Raw genomic sequence first — 18846 nt, forward strand, 5'->3', positions numbered from 1 at the left:
ATCCCTCAAGCGTCTCCATGTATCAACATTTCATTTTTCAGGGAGTTGCCAAAGGGGAAATGTGTGCATTAATCTTCGCCCTGACAATTTATTTATTTACATTTTCGGTTGCAATTTGAACATTCAGATCTTCTTCATGCAGAAAAAACTCTTTCAAACACAAAATAATATGGACAAATCTCAGAATCTGCAACATGGGACCAAACTGAAAAGCCATTGGCAGCCATATGCATCTTCAGAAATACATAAAGAGATCATTAAACACAGGTAATAATAATGTTGGTGCAAGGGTATATCATGACTAGGGATGGGTATCGTTAGGATTTCATCGATACTGATACCGATACTGCTTATCGATACCGGTATTTTTCGATACTCTTATCGATACTTTTTAATAATTTGGTGCTCAAAATCATAGACATGATTACAAGATGTGAAGATTAAACAACAGTCATTTTATTGTAATTTATTTGTATTTATTATTTAATGTAACTTTTTCAATGTCATACCAAGCAGGTATGAGTGTGTTTGACAGCGTGTCTCTGGAAGGGGGGCTGTAATTAGGGGCAGTTCATAAATCCATGTAAACATGACCATTATTCAGTTAAAACGAGACGCTGCGTGCGCACCTCCTAAACCGGAAGATCCGGTCGGCTAACCATAATCTGTTTATTGCGTTTATTATTTATAATTGTAATGATCGATTATCAGTAATAATTTTAAAGTTACACAGAGACATTGGATTAACCGTTTGTATGCCCTTGAACACAACTTTTGATCACAAAACAGCAAAGGTAAGACACAATTATCATCATGGCTACGTAAAGTGAAGTTGTTTTCTTGCTCATTCCTGGCTGCTAGTTCAGTGAGTTTTGTTCGTACAGTGATGAGACTTATACCAATGGAATCTGGGGAATCTCAGCTTTCATTTGATATGTTGTTTGTGTCGATACAATGACATAGAAAAGATCGCCTTTGCCAGTTATGTGCTAAAGTAGCCGTTAGCCCTGTTAGCCCCGTCAGCCCGTTTTGCTAAGTGTTGATTTAGACTCTTGGTGTTGGACTTCTGTTCCGTGTAGGTAAAATGGTTAATATCGTCTGTTAGCTGAGTTTCTTCCCGTTAAGTGAGTATGCATTAATAGGTTGTTAAATGTTAAGAAGCCTTGATACACTGTTTCTAGCAAGATGTTGCGTCTGCCCCTATGGTCTGCCCCGGGAGTCTCACAATAATAACAGCGCTGTTAGGAGAGATGACGAGTGGCATTAACAGTGGCCAATCAGAGTTGTACTCAAACCGGATACGCCCACACGGGGTGAGGGTTCCCAACCAACCAGAATTGTTTGAACTAAGGAAGTAGCGTAATTCATATACCCATAGCAGCACCGTTTGTCCAGCGGCTTAACGGTATACCAATACCGTCCAATCAGGTACCGGTACTGAACAGTGAGAATCTCTGTTAACTCTAAGAGTATTGAATAATGATGTTTACAAAGTGTCTATATTAAGTAGGAATCCTAATAATCGAATAAATATATAATATAATGTAGTTATACATTTTTTAAATCCAAGGTACAAAGTGTCTCATAAAGGCAGTAAAATTAAAAGCTGAAAAGTCCTAAATCATGTTTTATAGAAAAAAACACTATGTGGTGCCTACAGTATGACACCAATATAGTGTGGAAAAAGTTAATAATTGGGAAAAGACGAAGATTTTTAGTGTAAATAAAGGAGAGTGAAAAGGAAATGATATCAAGTAAAATCAGAAAGGCTCTCAGATAAAAGGATGTTTCAAGAAGGGACTTAACGGAGATCAGTGACACCGACCTGTTTCCCCGGGCAGATTGTTCCAGAGCCTCGGGGCCCCGACTGTAAGCACTCTGTTAGCTTTAGTCTTTTAGCTGGGCCCTCAAGAACACAACACGATGAGAAACCTCAGCTGGAGGATCTTTTTATTTTATTTAACACCTCGGAGAACTCATTGAAGGAGAACTATAATGTTATGTCATTTTAAGTTTTATTCAAGCATACTCCAATTATGTGGGACAGAGTAACACGCAAAGCAGATCTTCTTAACTCTCAGCTTCAGATCTGAGACGCATCAAGAGCATGCTTCAGGACATTCACCAGATTGTTTACCTGCAAGTCTTCTACTGCATCTACAAGTGGTTTTCACAGGGACGTTGAAGATGTCTGGTGCTAAGTTTGATCGGAAATTGAGCAAGATGTGGAACCACGCAATTAGGGAAGGGAAGAAGATCACTCTCCGAACTCAAAGTATGTACCAGCGCACACACACAGAGGCCATTCAGAGCTTTACGAATAATCAATACATCATATCATACATGGTTTTATAAATCCAATACTCTTCAGATAACTTTGTATATTCAAAGGAACTGGGAGAAATATCGAACAAGCAAATACAACTAAACTGAAACTGTACTTTAGTTGATATGACCCTTTAAAAGAAAGAGAAAATAAAACATTTCAACGCAAAATAATTTTCTTGCAACTTTTTTCAAATGTAGGAGATTTACATTTTCCGGTACCGTTACGTGTGCACCCTCGGACTTCCATAACACAGTCTGCTGTGCCTTATGTATACAGGGAGTCATTTTATTATATGATTGTGATAGACAAAATAATACCATGACTCAGCGAGGCTTTTTTCTTATAAAAATGGTCTGCTTTACTTGAGAGTATTTCATTTAAACACAAACAGTGCACGGGTCTGACAGTATAACACTTCTCCTGGGAGATAAAAACACCTCTGAATGTTGTGTGTTTCTCCAGGGAGACGCCTCTACCCTCACCTGTCACTGTTCAGCTCTGATGTGCTTTTGTGTTCTTGTTTCTCTGTGTCAGAGACGCTATTGGTTGCCGGATTGCAGCGGGTCAACAGGCAAATGCTGGAGAATAATGTTTCGGAGAGTAATTATGTTTATTTTATTAGCTTTTCTTTTTAATGACTGATTTTCAATGCCATTTTCTTGCCTTGCCTTGCCTTGCCTTGCCTTGCCTTGCCTTGCCCTGCCTTGCCTTGCCCTGCCTTGCCTTGCCCTGCCTTGCCTTGCATTGCCTTGCCTTGCCTTGCCTTGCCTTGCCTTGCCTTGCCTTGCCTTGCCTTGCCTTGCCTTGCCTTGCCTTGCCTTGCCTTGCATTGCCTTGCCTTGCCTTGCCTTGCCTTGCCTTGCCTTGCCTTGCCTTGCCTTGCCTTGCCTTGCATTGCCTTGCCTTGCCTTGCCTTGCCTTGCCTTGCCTTGCCTTGCCTTGCCTTGCCTTGCCCTGCCTTGCCTAATGTGGAAGTGAGGAGAGAAGGGGCAAAAAGATCCGGATGAAACTGTTTGTTGGGGTTTTATTTTCACCTGCTGGTGCAACAAGAGGTCTGCATTAAGGAGACACTGCTGTCCTTCAGAAACAGGAGAGGAGTTCAATGCAAAAACAGAAGATAACTTTTGGGACTTTAGGTTTGTCTGATGACAAGCCAGGGCAGTGAAGAATACAAACGACCACTATTTGAGTCTGAGTTCCTCACCCTGTTCCAGTGCCGCCTCAAAACCCACCTCTTCAACTCTGTATCCATAAGCCCCCCCCCCTCTCAATCAACTTCCTCCTGACTGCTTTTCTGTTTTGAAGAAAAGCGCTATAGAAATAAAAAATATTATTATTATTGTTTGTGCTGTGAAGTAACCACAAATCATTACAACTACATCGTTATTCTATTTGTGTTTTACGTTCAGTCACTCCACCACCAACCTGAGTAGTTATAAGAGAGTTGAACCTGTCAGTGCAGAAACATTTAGTTTGCTTCTACCTTTGCGTCTTTTTATTTAAATTGATTGATTCTATAGAACAAATATTTGTATATTATCAAGATATGTCAAAACAGTGATAATTGAAGGGATATGGAAGAATACAAATAAAAGTGTTTTTTTATTATTAAAACAAACTTAATATTCATATTTGTTTTCCTCTTTAGGACTTTAAAGTATAACAACTTGGTGAGTTAAATTGCGTATAACCAAAAACCCCAAGAAGCCTAATTTAGGGACACGTCTTAGATGGATAGATAGATGCAAAAAATGCTCGCTGAAGGGATGAATGTATAGGAAGGAGTGATGCATCATGGGAGAGAAAGGATGGCAGACAGTAGTAGTGCTGCAGACGAGTTGTGGAGGAGAAATGGAGCTCGCTGGAGGAAACTGAGACGACACTCACTTCCTGCGCTTCTGCATCCCCAAGCAGATTTTATAGAGGGGTAAAAATAACACACACACACACACACACACACACACACACACACACACACACACACACACACACACACACACACACACACACACACACACACACACACACACACACACACACACACACACACACACACACACACACACACACACACACACACACACACACACACACACACACACACACTGACAGGCGGCCTGGAAATCTGTAGCTCTGCAAATTATTTGCTGTCCAAGCACTGCTGGCACAGCTCCATTCAATCCCTACAGTATGTCTCTCTGTCTGTCTCTATGTCTCTCTGTCTGTCTCCATCTTCACCTCTCAATTTGTCCCTCTCTCTTCTTGTGTTTCAATCTTTTACCTCTGATCTCTTTATTCATCCTCCCGTTCTGTTTGTCATGTTCTGCTGTTCTGTTAGCGTTACTGTCGCAGTGTTAGTGGGTCAGTGGGTCCACCACTCCGGACTGAAATAACTCAATAACCTTTTGATAGATTGCCATGCATTTTTAAACAGACGCTCAAGTTCCCTATTGGCTGACATATTATAAAGCGATTTGACGTCTTTATCTGTACGGCGCTTTTCATACACAAGGTGTGAATAAAAGCTGATTCCATACTCCCATTTTATTTTGGGGGACTTTTGTAATTTTTAAATAGCCAGCTGAAGAGGACCTTAGAGCACGACAGAAAAGCAGTGATATATGAGGGAGCGCAACCATTTAAAGCTTTATAAACCATACCAACTATAACATAAACACAGCTATGTTACAGATAGATAATAATACTATTTAGCAAAATGTATCTTTTCTGTGATCTTATTCTAAAATGGAGCAACTGTCACGACACCCAATGTCCACCGCCGGTAAAGAGTATTCTGATTCTCATTAGCCTGCTGATGTTTTAGCTAACAATTAGTACCGAATAGTCACCATTTATTTCCAATACCTCTTTTTTATTTCTCCGTTATTGCCCTTTAAAACTTGATGCTGCTATTGTCAAGACAGATATTATCTTTTAGTTAAACAGTCTTTACTTCTGTATCTGAGTTGTTGACACATTTCCTTTCACTTTTTTTTTTTATCTGTTTTCTCTTTTTCTGACTTTTCTTAAGTATTTATTTCATCCTTAACTTTTCTTTCAGTGTTATATATTTTCTCTCTATTACAGTAATATTCGTCTTTCTCCCTTTTTATGCTTCCCTTCCTTTTCTTGCTATCTCTCATTTTGTTTCTCAATCCAATTTCATGCAGCTATTGTCTCTCTGTCTCTCTCCATCCAATTTATTTTTTTCTTCCCTCAGGTGTTTTTCTGCCTCCAGCTTCTAATCTATAAGATCTATATAAATACCTCTTTTCTCTACTTCTCCCTACCTCCGTTACTCCTTTTTCTCCTCCTCATGTTTTCTTACTTTATCCTCCTCCTCCTCCTTCCTACTACTGTTTCTCCTTTCCTTTCCTCTCATCATTTTCTCTTCCTCTTCTCTGCTCTCGAACCAAAACTCTACTTTCTAAAAGGCCACAGTCGGACCGCTGAGACCCTGAACTGTGTGAGAGCTTGTCTCTGTGTGTGTGTGTGTGTGTGTGTGTGTGTGTGTGTGTGTGTGTGTGTGTGTGTGCGTGTGTGTAAAGAGTCTTTGAAAAATTGCTGCCAAGCGTGCTGGTGAGCCAAGAATGAACCCAAGGAGAGTGGCTCACACACAGAAGAAATTGAACTGTTATACACACTTCATTTAAATCTACTAAAGTGAATTTCACAGGTCAACAGTTGAAACAGCGATCTGCAGCAAAGAGGAGACGGAGAGATTCGAAATTGAATTGAAATCACCAGGAGAAGCAGCTTTCGAAATCAGTGCAGGTTAATTAGGAAGCAGTGGCATTATGGGGCCCAGCAATGAAATTATTTACAGGGCGACTGTGGCTGCGAGGGAGTGCGTCGTCTTTCAACCAGAAGGTTGTGGGTTCGATCCCAGCCCGTAGTCAACATGTCGATGTATCCTTGGTCAAGATACTTAACCCTGAGTTGCTCCCGATGGCATGGCCAACGGTGTGTGAATGTGTGTGAATGTTAGGTCCTAGTAAGATACACTGCTCTGTATGAATGGGTGTGAATGGCTGAATGACATGCAGTATGTAAAGCGCTTTGAGGGGTCTTAAAGACTGGATAAAGCGCTATATAAATACAGTGTAATTCCAGATAAGTGAGGAAGTGAAACTGAGTAATTTGACTGTCCAAAATGTGAGGGATGTGTAATTTTTCAGGGAAATATTTTGAAGGTTTTATTTCACTAAATATATCTGAGATCTTGAGTTACTTTTTTATTATTGATTGTTGCTGAAAAACACATCAAAAATCGGATGAATCCATACCAAAATAAATTGTAATCCTATACAAACATAAAATGTAGTTAATTTTTTACTACATTTTCCTGATAATACTCATTTACTGCAATATAAGTTAAATGTACATTTCTTTTATAATGGAGTACTTTTACTATTTGTACCACTTGTTGATAACATGGTCCTAATACTTCTTCCAGCGCAATGTGTGTCCCTTCTAAAAAGAGATGGTTCAGTTTGAACCAGTTTGAGGTTTAAATGGTTGTTTTTCTTGTTGAAAGGGATTGAAAACTTTAATCTACGTTCTGCTGAGAGGACGAGGGGAAAACAAGACAACTGGCTTATTGAAGTGGAGGTTTGAAGATCTGAGCAAACAATACAGAGGCAGATGAGTGAAACATTGTGAGGGGCTGTGGAGGCGGTTATATCTGTAGCAGTGGTAGTAAGAGTATTACTTCACTGTTTTCTACAGCGCTTGTTCAAATGTCTAAAAGTACCTTGGTGGCTGTGTGTTATACGACTGGTATCTGTAAGGAGCAAAAGTCACACGTTCAAGTGCAACATGTTTGACCGTGACACCCGAAACAGCTGCTCATATCTGGGAGTATTGTTTCTTCAATAAAAAGAGCAAACCTTTGTTTTTACCATAACGAGTTTGGTTTAGGGTATACACACTATTATAATTGATGAAGGGAATATCTGCTGAAGAAAGTATGCACCAAGCTGCAAACGTGTAAAAGGTAAAGCCAAAGCAGAAGTGCCTAAAACGTGCATTCTTTCAAATGGCCATTCTTTTCTATCTGCAGTGGTTGTCAAAATAAGACTGATAGTATAGAAGTCTATGAGAAAATGATCCGACTTCTTACTTGATGTAATACATCAGTAATCATCTTCCTAAGGAGTTTATGGTCGTAATTGCTGGATTCAAGTCTTTGTACATTTTGAGTAAAGTAGAGGAAACTGGACTGAATGCTTTAGGGCACAAGTGTCAAACTCAAGGCCCGGGGGCCAAATCCGGTGGTGGATTTTGTTTCGGCCCGCAGGATAATTTCTAATTACTATTAGATCTGGCCCACTGTTATATTGCACGCACACCTTCACTCCATCCTGAGGGTCTCCTCCGCTCAGAGCCTGACCCCAAACATTGATGAACTTGCACCCAAGATGAGATGCCAATTATCTGGCTTGAGCTAGCTTCACAGAGCAGCACACTGACTTTACATGTTTCCTTCTGCACTTTGTCTCTCACCACAACAGGGCATGTTTGGTTTTTTCTTTGAGGGAAATAGTTTTTTTGAAGCTGTTGTTGGCCTGTGGGAAAATGTAATCATAAGAAATGACTCCGGAAAAGCTGCAGAGAGAGCCATAACAAATGAATGCAACTGATTATGTAATGTTTAATGTTGTTTTTATAGGCAATCATTTAAGCTTTGTTAGTTCCAGGTTTAATATGTGCAATGAGTTCATTTCAATACGTTTTGCAATAAACATTGAACCAGTCCGGCCCTCGACTAGTACCCATTTTTTTATTTTGGCCCATTGTGTATTTGAGTTTGACGCCCCTGCTTTAGGGCGTGGCTACCTGGTAAATTCACAAGTTGCTACTGTGACTTATTGGCTGTTTAGGGCTGTTACTGTATTAACCATATTTGTTGTTGCTTTTAACACACTGTCCAAGACTTGTATAATAATGATTACAATCAGGATTATAATTAATTTTACTGCTAAAGCCTCAATTCTCAGGCCACCATTTTCTTAGTCATTACTGCTCAGTGACTTGAATCAGCAGAAACAGCGAGAGGCAGAACACAGACAGTCGAATCAGGAGTAATTAAGGATTTGCTTACCCTGGGGAATGAATGAGACTAATAATAACTATGATAATGGAAGTGGATAGTTGACACCAGGAGGCTGTTACAATGTGGAAACACTCAATGATTTCCTATTGATTCATTTTGTATATACTCTTTACCGAACTAATGACATCTCTATGGTTTCTGATGTTATAAATCTCCGTCTTAACATCAGTGACATCGCTGAAAGTCAGGCCCTTACTGCAAATCCTCCAACGACGGGGGAGAGAGGAGAGCAGGGGGAGGAAATAGAAAAAGAGAGAAAGAGAAGTGCGCCTGATCACAGACCCGCTCCCTCGTCAGTCTCTATGGCGATACATTGGTACCAGCAGCAGGATTTTAACGAGCCGCTGATCTATCAGCTTGACTCAAACACTCCACTGCAAATTTCAATATATCCTGCAAATCTTTTAGCAGTTAACGGGAGGAGAGAGAGAGATTTTTAACCTTCATCACTTGTCTGAAGAGACTCTCAACCGACCCATTATTACGCCGGCAATCAGTGGCATTTCTTTTCTCTCGTGTGTACAGTACATGCACACACCATGATCAAAGGTCTCTTATGAAACACACAGTGCTGGCTCTTACTTCTGATTGGCTGAGGCACGTTGGAAGATGTTGTGCAATAACAAAAAATAAATAAGTGCTGCAGTGCTGGATGTGGAGTTTCCTTCCTTCAGACCGGCAGCCCGCGCTGGGCTATTATTACGGGGTGCTATGATCACTCTGATGTACTGATGCTGCAGCTGAGGTTATAGAATAAAGTGTATAGTTGTTTTTTACAACAATTACATGCACACATTACGGTCTTTGGTTAAAATCCTACTTCTAAAAAAAATCTACCTTGAAAAGAGAGAAACTTCAAGGTTTTATGAAAGTGCCCCCTTTTCTTTAGTTTAGATTCATTTGAAGGTACTTGTTATATATTGGATAAAGCATTGACATCAATGTTGAATCCTAAAGCAGAACAGATTACCCACGAGCCACAGATTCTCATCCCCAACCAAAAAAGAGCTTTCCTGCTTCAGTTGACCAAACATCAACACAGGCCTTGTAGCTTTTTTAATTAACTATTAACTTAATAGCTGTAGTCAGTGCAGGCTAAAGAGGTGCTTAGCTGCAGCATATCAAGCTCAGCACGTGAACACACCTTCAGTTGCAACTTCACATATCAGTTCACCTGCAGTTAGCATGTTAACTATTAGTGGGGGTGAACATATGTCATGTTATGCGTGTAGTAGCCTATAGCTCAGCCTGTTACAAGCCATTCAAACACATACTGTGCTCTAAGTAAAGCCTGCAGTCAGGAGGACACAATAAGCGGTGGCACAGGAACAGACATTTAAGTGGTTCATCATAAGTTGTCGCCATGTTTTAAATACATTTCTTTCCAAATCCCCAAAATGCCTTGTAGTAAAACCCCTATACATGTAGGAGTAATATATAATGTGTATATGTTATATAATGCTTAAATGTGACCTACAGAGCCAATGACCTCCAGAGACATTTTGTAAGTTTAAACCAAAGCAGAGATAAGCAATACAAACTATTTATATTCATTTAAGTGTCCCTTCTTCTCTCCCGTGTGTCTCCTGTGCACAGAGCATATTCAATAACAAAATCATTTCATTCAGACAAATTAGGCAAATCCACAAAGTCCTCATTAGCGGGTCGATGCATGCATTTAGTCTCACTTAATGGTTGGTTTGTTTCTACCTGCAAAGCGGTTTTTAAAAAGCAGCTTTAAAGTGGGTAAATATTTAAATATTGCAGTGGTGAAATGAAGCCACAGAGGCATACGTTAATGTGTCAGCGTCATGGCAGAGCACGAGCCGTTCCCCCCCGGAGGAGATGAAAAGCCCCCTGCAGTGGGTGGATGGAGGTTAGAACAGTCAACCTCCTGCTAGTCTGTGAATAATGCAGCTGTCAAAAAGCTCAAAATTAAACACATTGAATACACACAGGACAGCCCCGGGCTCTGCTCCACTGTGCAGCACACACACACAAACACACACAACCACACACACACACACACACACACACACACACACACACACACACACACACACACACACACACACACACACACACACACACACACACACACACACACACACACACACACACACACACACACACACACACACACACACACACACACACACACACACACACACACACACACACACACACACACACAAGCATACATCTGTGTACACTATGCATACACAAATGCAAAAAGCACATTGTTTACAATCAGGCCGACACACACAGCCATCTTTAATCCCTTAGATGCACATTTGCATTTACTAATATAAATACACACACACACATAAACTAAATGTGCTGTCATACAATTTAACAAGTTGAATAAATAATATAGGCTATTTGTGCGTTTGCTGTTTAAACACTTTTAACTTTAATTTGCTGATTTGTTCTAGGTTAGTTATTTCACTTATTAATACAAGGGGCCACTATTCTGTTTTTGAGACTAAGCCACTATTTATTGTATTGGGTTAATTAAGCATTCTGTAATGATGACAGAACATGATAATGTTACAAATGTGCTAGCTAGCTAACAGCGGCAAAATACCCACTCTGCACAAGTGTTGAAAGTGAACCACATGGCAGTAACGGTAATGGACTGCGTTTGGACAGCACTTGAGCAGTCGTTATGACCCCTCACAGCACTTTTACTACAAGTCAGCATTCACCGATTGACACCCATTCATACAGAGGCAGGGGCTGCAATGCAAGGTCCCACATACTCAAGGAAAGTATTTGTTTGTACATGCACATTCCAGCCTGTCCTCCTACAAAAAACGACCATATAGGTCGATTGTTCAGCAGCTAAATACGACCCAGAGTCACGTTTTAAAGTGTAGCGCCTCTAGTGGTCGTGTAAGAAACAACATGCTCCTGTCGATTGCAAACGCTCCGGAGGGTCGTTTATTCACAAATAACCCTCTCTGGAAAATCCTAAATTGTGGAATAGTTTGGCCATTAAAATGCTTTTTTATTAGATTTCTAGCGAGAAGTGTATATTGCACTTTTATAATCCACGTCCAGTGGATGTGTAGGATCTACAGTTTGATAGATATACGAAGATGATTTGAGGTCTCGCCAGGAGAACGTGTACTGTATATGGGGCAACTTCCATGTAAAGTTAGCGTGGGTGAAAACGGTATTTCCGGTCTCGAAGTTTTCATAATAAAACCGGAAGTATTCCCCACACTGTCAAATGATTACGCAGTGATATCTCCATTACTCATCCACTAAAAAACATCAGTTTATCCTTGTTAATTACACAATATTGATTGGTTTAAATTGTGTAAAATGCTTTTGTGTTTTTAACCTTCGATTCGGAGAAACAAATTGTTTTTTCGGAGTTTAGACACTACAGAGTTTCCGAAGACACTACACTACCCAGAATCCCCAGCTATCGTTTGGGACTACAACATCCGCCTTGCTTTACAAACCCCGTGATTAGCCCTCAAGCTCTGTGATTGGATATTGGAGTGGCAGTGCGACAAGGTTACGCTGTCAAACAGCTCTTTGAAATGGAATGGAACCACGCCAGACTATCCAAAACTGGACTTGGACGGGTCCAGCCCCCGGGTCCAGCCCCCGGGTCCAGCCCGGCCCTCCCCCCCAGAATTACACTTGCTGGCTATTGTGTGTTTCGCAACATGTTCTATGGCACGTCTCTACTGGGAAATGTAGTTTTAAAAGACGTTTTCGTATTTCCCACAATTAGAAGTTGCCAGTATTAAACTGTATACATCCCTGGAGGTTTAGGGGACACGAAACACATTGGTGTTATCAAATTTAAAACATATAATTAATACATGGGTGAAAATTGCTTGTGTCCATAATGGGCAGCATTAATACCACATGACAGCTGGACTTATGTCTGTGACCCCTCCTGTTGTTAATTGATAAGCCTGAAACATGCACTTGTCAAGGTTCAGATGCACATTTAGCAAATATGACAGTAGCCATCGATCATCTTAAGATAAGATACTTTATTGATCCCAAGTTGGGAAATGTTTTTGTTACAGCAGCATGTACTACTTTGTTCTACTCCACTACAATTCAGAGGTTAACCTGGTATTTTTACTCTACTACATTTATTTGTTGTTACTTTGCAGATTCTGATTAATGATGTGAAATATAAACAACCCTTAAATCAGACTTTAGTTACACCTGAGTAAAATGCAGCCTTATCAGTTTGTCTGTTTTGCACATCCTCCTGTTAATATCTTTGGACGTCCTGCACTAAACTGTTTTACTGTAGAGATCACTACAGTATCTTCGAGATATTTTCCATTCTATATTTCTATCATTGACCCCTATTTTGTATGTAGGCTACTCTTAATATTTAAATGTTTTCATCAATAACTAAATAAATATAACTTATTCAACAACTACATTCAATAACGTGCTTTAACCACTAGGAGGTGCGGTTTAGACCAGTGGTCTAGTTAATAAAACATAATAATATCGTACATAATATGACTATAAACTTTATTGTGAAATTAAAACAGAACGTTAAAGGAAAATACCGTTTCAGTCTCTCGATGTGAAGCTTATGCATTGTACCATGAACCTGTATAGACCTGTAACAGTCAACTGCATGAGGAGTTGGAAAGGTAGTTCATAAAATCAGTAATATCTTTAAAAACTACAAAAAGTCCCTTTCTATCAGCTGTGCACCGTTATTGTGTAAATACAGACAGATCTACTAATTGGATCAAATATAAAAGTCAGCCGAATTAGTGTTGATACTGCAAGGAGACGTATTGTGTGAAAAGAAATGGAAGATGTTGTTTAATTGTTGATATATGTATGGTTCACGTCACGTATTCAGTTTTGGCGGCATCTCTTCCAGTTTGTCAAAAGGTCTTCTGATCAGGGCTCTATAAAAACATATCTAGGGCAGATATGTAATATTTAATGCAGCCGAACCGTGTATTACAATGCCGTTATGTGATGACTTTCAAAGAGAAAAGCAAGAACACTCGGAATAAAGTATTATTATTTTTTTTTTTAATGTTTTCCGATTTCATATCACATAAACACCATATCCCGACGTGCATTGCGGCGTGATTTTAGCCTATCAAAACCTCTGAAAAAAGAAATGTGTCTCTCAGAATCGAAAGAGAAAAACCTATGGGAAAAACACAAAAGCATTGTACACAATTTAAACCAATTAATGTCGTATAATTAACTAGGATAAACTGATGTTTTTTTAGTGGATGAGTAGTGCAGATATCACTGTTAAATCATTTGATCATTGGTTTTATTATGAAAACGGCGAGACCGGAAATACTGTTTTCAACCCGTAACTTTACATGGAAGCTTGCCGCATATACACGTTCTCCTGACGAAACCTCAAATCATCTTCGTAATATCTATCAAACTATAGATCCTACATATCGACTGGACGTGGATTCTAAAAGTACAATATATACTTCTCGCTAGAAATCTAATCATAAAGCGTTTTAATGGCCAAACTATCCTACAATTTAGGATTTTACAGAGAGGGTTATTTGTGAATAAACAACCCTCTGTAACGTTTGCATTCAACGGGAGCACTCGAGGCCGACAATTTTAAAACGTAATTATAGGTCGTAATAAGCGCTTAAACAATCGACCCATTTGGTCGTATGAGTTGGAGGACTTGTTGGCACATTCACACACTGTCCATCGGGAGAACTTTGGGGTTAAGTACATTGCCCAAAGACACATCGACATGTGGAACGAAACCCGGTACGACCACCACACTACATCGAAGCCACGCAGTCGCCCAGCGTGGACTAAGCCAAGCATCTGAACCTAGAGACAGCATTAGTTATAAACTTAAACGACTTTATTGATTTATCGAATAATTGATTTTCTCCACAGACCATCAGAATTGTGAAAGGATCATGTTGTGGGAAACGGTATTTCGATCTCTCTGTCTGTGTACACAAACCGAAAAATTGACAATAAAGTTGACTTTGTGAAAGCACCACTTATCTTGTGTTTCCCAGACATGTGCTGAAAACGTTCATTGACATATGTAATTCAACATAAAAAACTGTTTTACAAAATCAATTACTAATCACTTAAAGAAATTCTGGTGGACCAAGAAAAAACGATTGTGGATGGAGATGGGATCCCTCCTTACAGGCCATGACATGTGTTGATAGGTCCCAGCTACATTTGACATGGATGTAAAACCTGCAGACTTGAAACTGACAAGGAGCCACACAGGACCTGCTATCCAGTTCAGTGTCTTCTGGTTTGGATGGATTTAGCCGATAGATCTGTACACTGAGCGCAGTGAGGGTGAGCCACTAACAGTGAGTGAGTGTTTGTATGGAAGCCCACACAGAGCAGAAATAATGTCTCCTCTCTGTCTGTGTGGAGCTCAGCTGTCAACACCGACCTACTTAGCCTGCCATACCGAGAAACCCGGCACAGAGAGAGAGGACGTGAGATTATGGGAGAGTGCGAGGGGAGGAGAGGGGGAGAAAACTGGAAAATAAACAGAGAGAGGCGAAGGTTATGAGATTATGTGTGAGTGGGACAGAGAAAGGAGGGTTAAAGGATAGAAAAATGCACAAGGAGACTGAGAAGGTGAACAAAGTAAAAGACTGACACAGGAAGCAAGCATGATGTTTGTGTGTGTGTGTGTGTGTGTGTGTGTGTGTGTGTGTGTGTGTGTGCGCCTGTGTGTGTGTGAACGACGAAGGTGAATGAGCATCGATCGCTGCTGCCAAAGCTGCCGAGCCGCTGATCAGATAAGATCCCGTCGAGCGCTGGAGTGTTTAATTGGGAATTGTGTGTGTGTGAAGCGGGCGATGTTATCACTTAACTCAAGGGCTCAAGTTTGATCTTTTATCTCCCTCTCTCTCCCTCCCTCGCTTTCTCTCACACGTCATTCAGAAGATGAACCAAATTCCGAGCCGCCGTTCTGCCGTGTGACGACTTCAAGGAGAAAACGAGGAGGGGAGGAAGCAGTAAAAGAGGAAGGAGAAGGAGGTTTAGATATGTAACGTAAGGAAACAAAATCAAAAGAGGTTTATTATGAAGAAAGAAATAAGAGCTTGGAAAGTAGTAGGAGATGAGAGTAAGAGGAGAGCAGAGGAGGGAAGGTGAGATCAAAAGAGAGACGGTATAACAGAGACAAGAATAGAGACAAAATAGGAAAGGAAAGATTGGAAAAAACGGGAAACATTAAAGAACAAATGAATAACAGGGCGCACAGGATGAGAGAGAACAATGGAAAGGACAATTAAAAAACTAAATCTGAAACTAAAAGGGAAAAGGGAAATAAAGTAGAAGGTAAAAGGGACAAAAGACGTAAGGACAGAGGAATGAAACATAATTGAAATAAATAAAGTGATACCAAAAGAAGAAGAAATACCACAGAATCAAAGGCCTAGGGAGAGGGCAACACATGGAAGAGGAGAGAAAGGTGGCAAGGAACAAAGAAAGAGGTGATGAAGGAGCGAAGAGGAATAGAAAGGAGAGGAGAGGAAAGGGGGAGAGGAGACGTGAGGAGATTTATGGCGTGAAGCTGGGGTAATGAAGGGAGAGAAGAAAAGGTAATGGAGGGAGAGAGAAAGGGGGAGTGGAGGAGGAGGTGATCGGTGAGCTGCTGCCTGCACTGATCAATCACTGTTTATGGAACGATCAGAGGAAGAGAGAGGAGGGTGGATGGAGAGGGAGAGATATTTATTACGGAGAGAGAAATGAACGATAATGGGACAGAGAAAGCGAGGTGGATGCAGAGTCAAATTCAAACATGTTTTTGTCTTCCCTTCTTTGCTTATTTCTGTTTCTCAGAACGCCTTTCTATCTTCCTCTCAATCGTCTTCTCAACTCTTCATTCAAAATACCTCCAAGCAATTAAACACGTTGGATTGAAGGGGCACTATACCTTTACCACACACACACACACAGACACAACAAATCCAGCATCAGTCACTTTTTACGCTGCTATGGAAAATATTTCACACTCTCATTTGCACTACATCATCTTTTTTATATATATCCTGCCTACTTTTGAAGTGAACGGTTATTTTGTATTTTTTTGTATTTTAAAGGGCCCATGTCATGCTTTTTCCGGTTACTACCCGTCCCCTTGTGTGTTATGAAGGTTTTTATGCATGTAAACGGTCTGCAGAGTCAAAGACCCTCAAAGTACACCCTGTAGCGAGTACAACTCTAACACAGAAAATACCCATCTGTGCTGCCCCAGAACGCCTCGTTGGACATTTCTCATTTTCCATTGTTTGCTTCCTGTGTTCTGTGACAACACATCCTCACTCCCAGGTCGGCCTATGTTGACGTTATGTCAAGGTACCCTGTGTCGGCTTTTTCCAACGCAAGGGGGGGGGGGGGGCGGCCCTTAGCGTACATTTTCTACTTTCCGGGATGTCCATAGGATTCTATAGAGCTCCCTAAACGTATGTTGTAGACGACTTGAGATCGCGAGCGAATGCTACCCGCAGATCCATTCTCACAGCGTTAGGGTTTTTACTCAATATCGAGCCACATTTATTGTTTTTACTTGTTTATTTTAATTGAATAATGTAGGACTTTTGTTGCCATCAGTTATGGGGAGAGCAGGGGCTCAGAAATGGGTAAGAAAAAGGTTGATAAACGCTGAGAATGGATCTGCGGGTAGCATTCGCTCGAGATCTCAAGTCGTCTACAACATACGTTTAGGGAGCTCTATAGAAGCCTATGGACATCCCGGAAAGTTGAAAATGCACGCTAAGGGCCGCCCCCCCCTCTTGCGTTGGAAAAAGCCGACACAGAGGACCTTGACATAACGTCAACATAGGCCGACCTGGGAGTGAGGATGTGTTGTCTGTGACGTGTGAACACCCAAATCAACAACAAATGACCATTCCGCGGAGCACCTCACACACCAGGATCCCTTGGCTAACTAACAGGGAGTCCCATTGACTTGCATAGAGCTCCCTGAACGCTGGTAATAGACGAGTTGGGATTGCGGAGAAATGCTCTCCGCAGACCCATTCTCACAGCGTTATAAACCTTTTTCTTACTCAATATCAAGCCACACTTATTGTTTTTACTTCGGCTGTGAGTGTTCGTGTGTGATCAGGATGAGTTTCGCTGGTTCTCGCTGTATCGCCGACCCGGAAATCTGTCCGCTCCTCGCAGTAGCGGCGAGCCTCGCAACGTCCCGACCAATCAGAGCACACTGGGCTCACAGGGAGGGGGGGGGGGGGGCAGGAGCTCCAACAAGCCGTTTAGGACAGAGAGTGAATACACATACTTTACAGAGATGCTGTGAGAAACCAATGTGAGTTTAAATGTATTCTAGTAGACCTCAACCATGGAAATATGATCAGTAGAAATGGCCATGACATGGGACCTTTAATGTGTTATTTTATACCTCGGGACTGTGGGAAACAGTATTTCGATCTTTCTGTGTGGACAAACATATTTTGAGATTGACAATAAAGTTGACTTTGACTTGACTTTGATGGCACTTCCATTAATTCGAGGCAACAGCGAGAGAGACAGAACAAATACAGACACTGAGATATCTGATATTTCCTTTTTATTTCACCCTTTCCTTCCTTTTTGTCTTTCAGCTTACTTCCTTCCTACTTTTAATTCCCTATTTCATTCCTTTGCTTTGCTTTCCTTTCCTTTCTGCCTCGTCCCCAGAGATTTTGAAGGTCATTACTTTCAGAACATTTCATCAATAGGAATGTGAGCGTCTGCTCGGCCTCCTGCAGTTACGGGTCAGCCCAAAACATTCAAACGGTCGTTCCATCAGTTTTCAGCAGATGAAATAAGTGCTCCCTTCCCTCTCACCCTGCAGATCCTCCGCAGCAACGAGGCTTATTAAAAGCAGTCCTTTAGCTTTTTAATCACACTCATCTAAAAGCTGCTTGTACAAACTGCCTTACATGAAAAGAGCAGGAATGAAGGGAATTAAATTAAGCTAATCTCACAAGAACCCACAATAATTAAAAAGATACAACATTAAATGAAGAGGTAGGAAATTAAAAAAGCATACAAAAATGAATTACCTCACATAAAAAAGATGCTTTAAAGTTAGTCTTAAGAAAAGATTAAAAAATGATTCTCACAACAAAAGCCTTAAGTCTTCCACTGTTGTTTATGGATATATAATCCTTATATTCTTATTTTTCTTCACTTTATCCCACTTTCTCTGTGGCTATTTTCCCCCAAACAAAACAGACATAACATCTTATAATCACTTATCTTCTATAACGAGTTGAATTAACCTTAAAACAGCTAAACTCTGGTACAGACTATTTTAATATTAATTGACTTAACAGTCAAGGCTGTCAGTGTTGAGAAGGAAACGAGTGAAAGCTGCTTGTTATTCCACAAAGAAAACCCCAAGGTC

The 18846-nt window shown here is 40.6% G+C and overlaps 1 protein-coding gene across 1 annotated transcript in view; it reads right to left on the bottom strand.

The window, feature by feature from the left end:
* Positions 1 to 18846, bottom strand: part of xkr7b (XK, Kell blood group complex subunit-related family, member 7b) — a 75987-nt gene that overhangs the window by 9923 nt on the left and 47218 nt on the right. The window lies entirely within an intron of this gene.

Source organism: Pseudochaenichthys georgianus, chromosome 7 (assembly GCF_902827115.2).
Source record: "Pseudochaenichthys georgianus chromosome 7, fPseGeo1.2, whole genome shotgun sequence".
Taxonomy (NCBI): Eukaryota; Metazoa; Chordata; class Actinopteri; order Perciformes; family Channichthyidae; genus Pseudochaenichthys; species Pseudochaenichthys georgianus.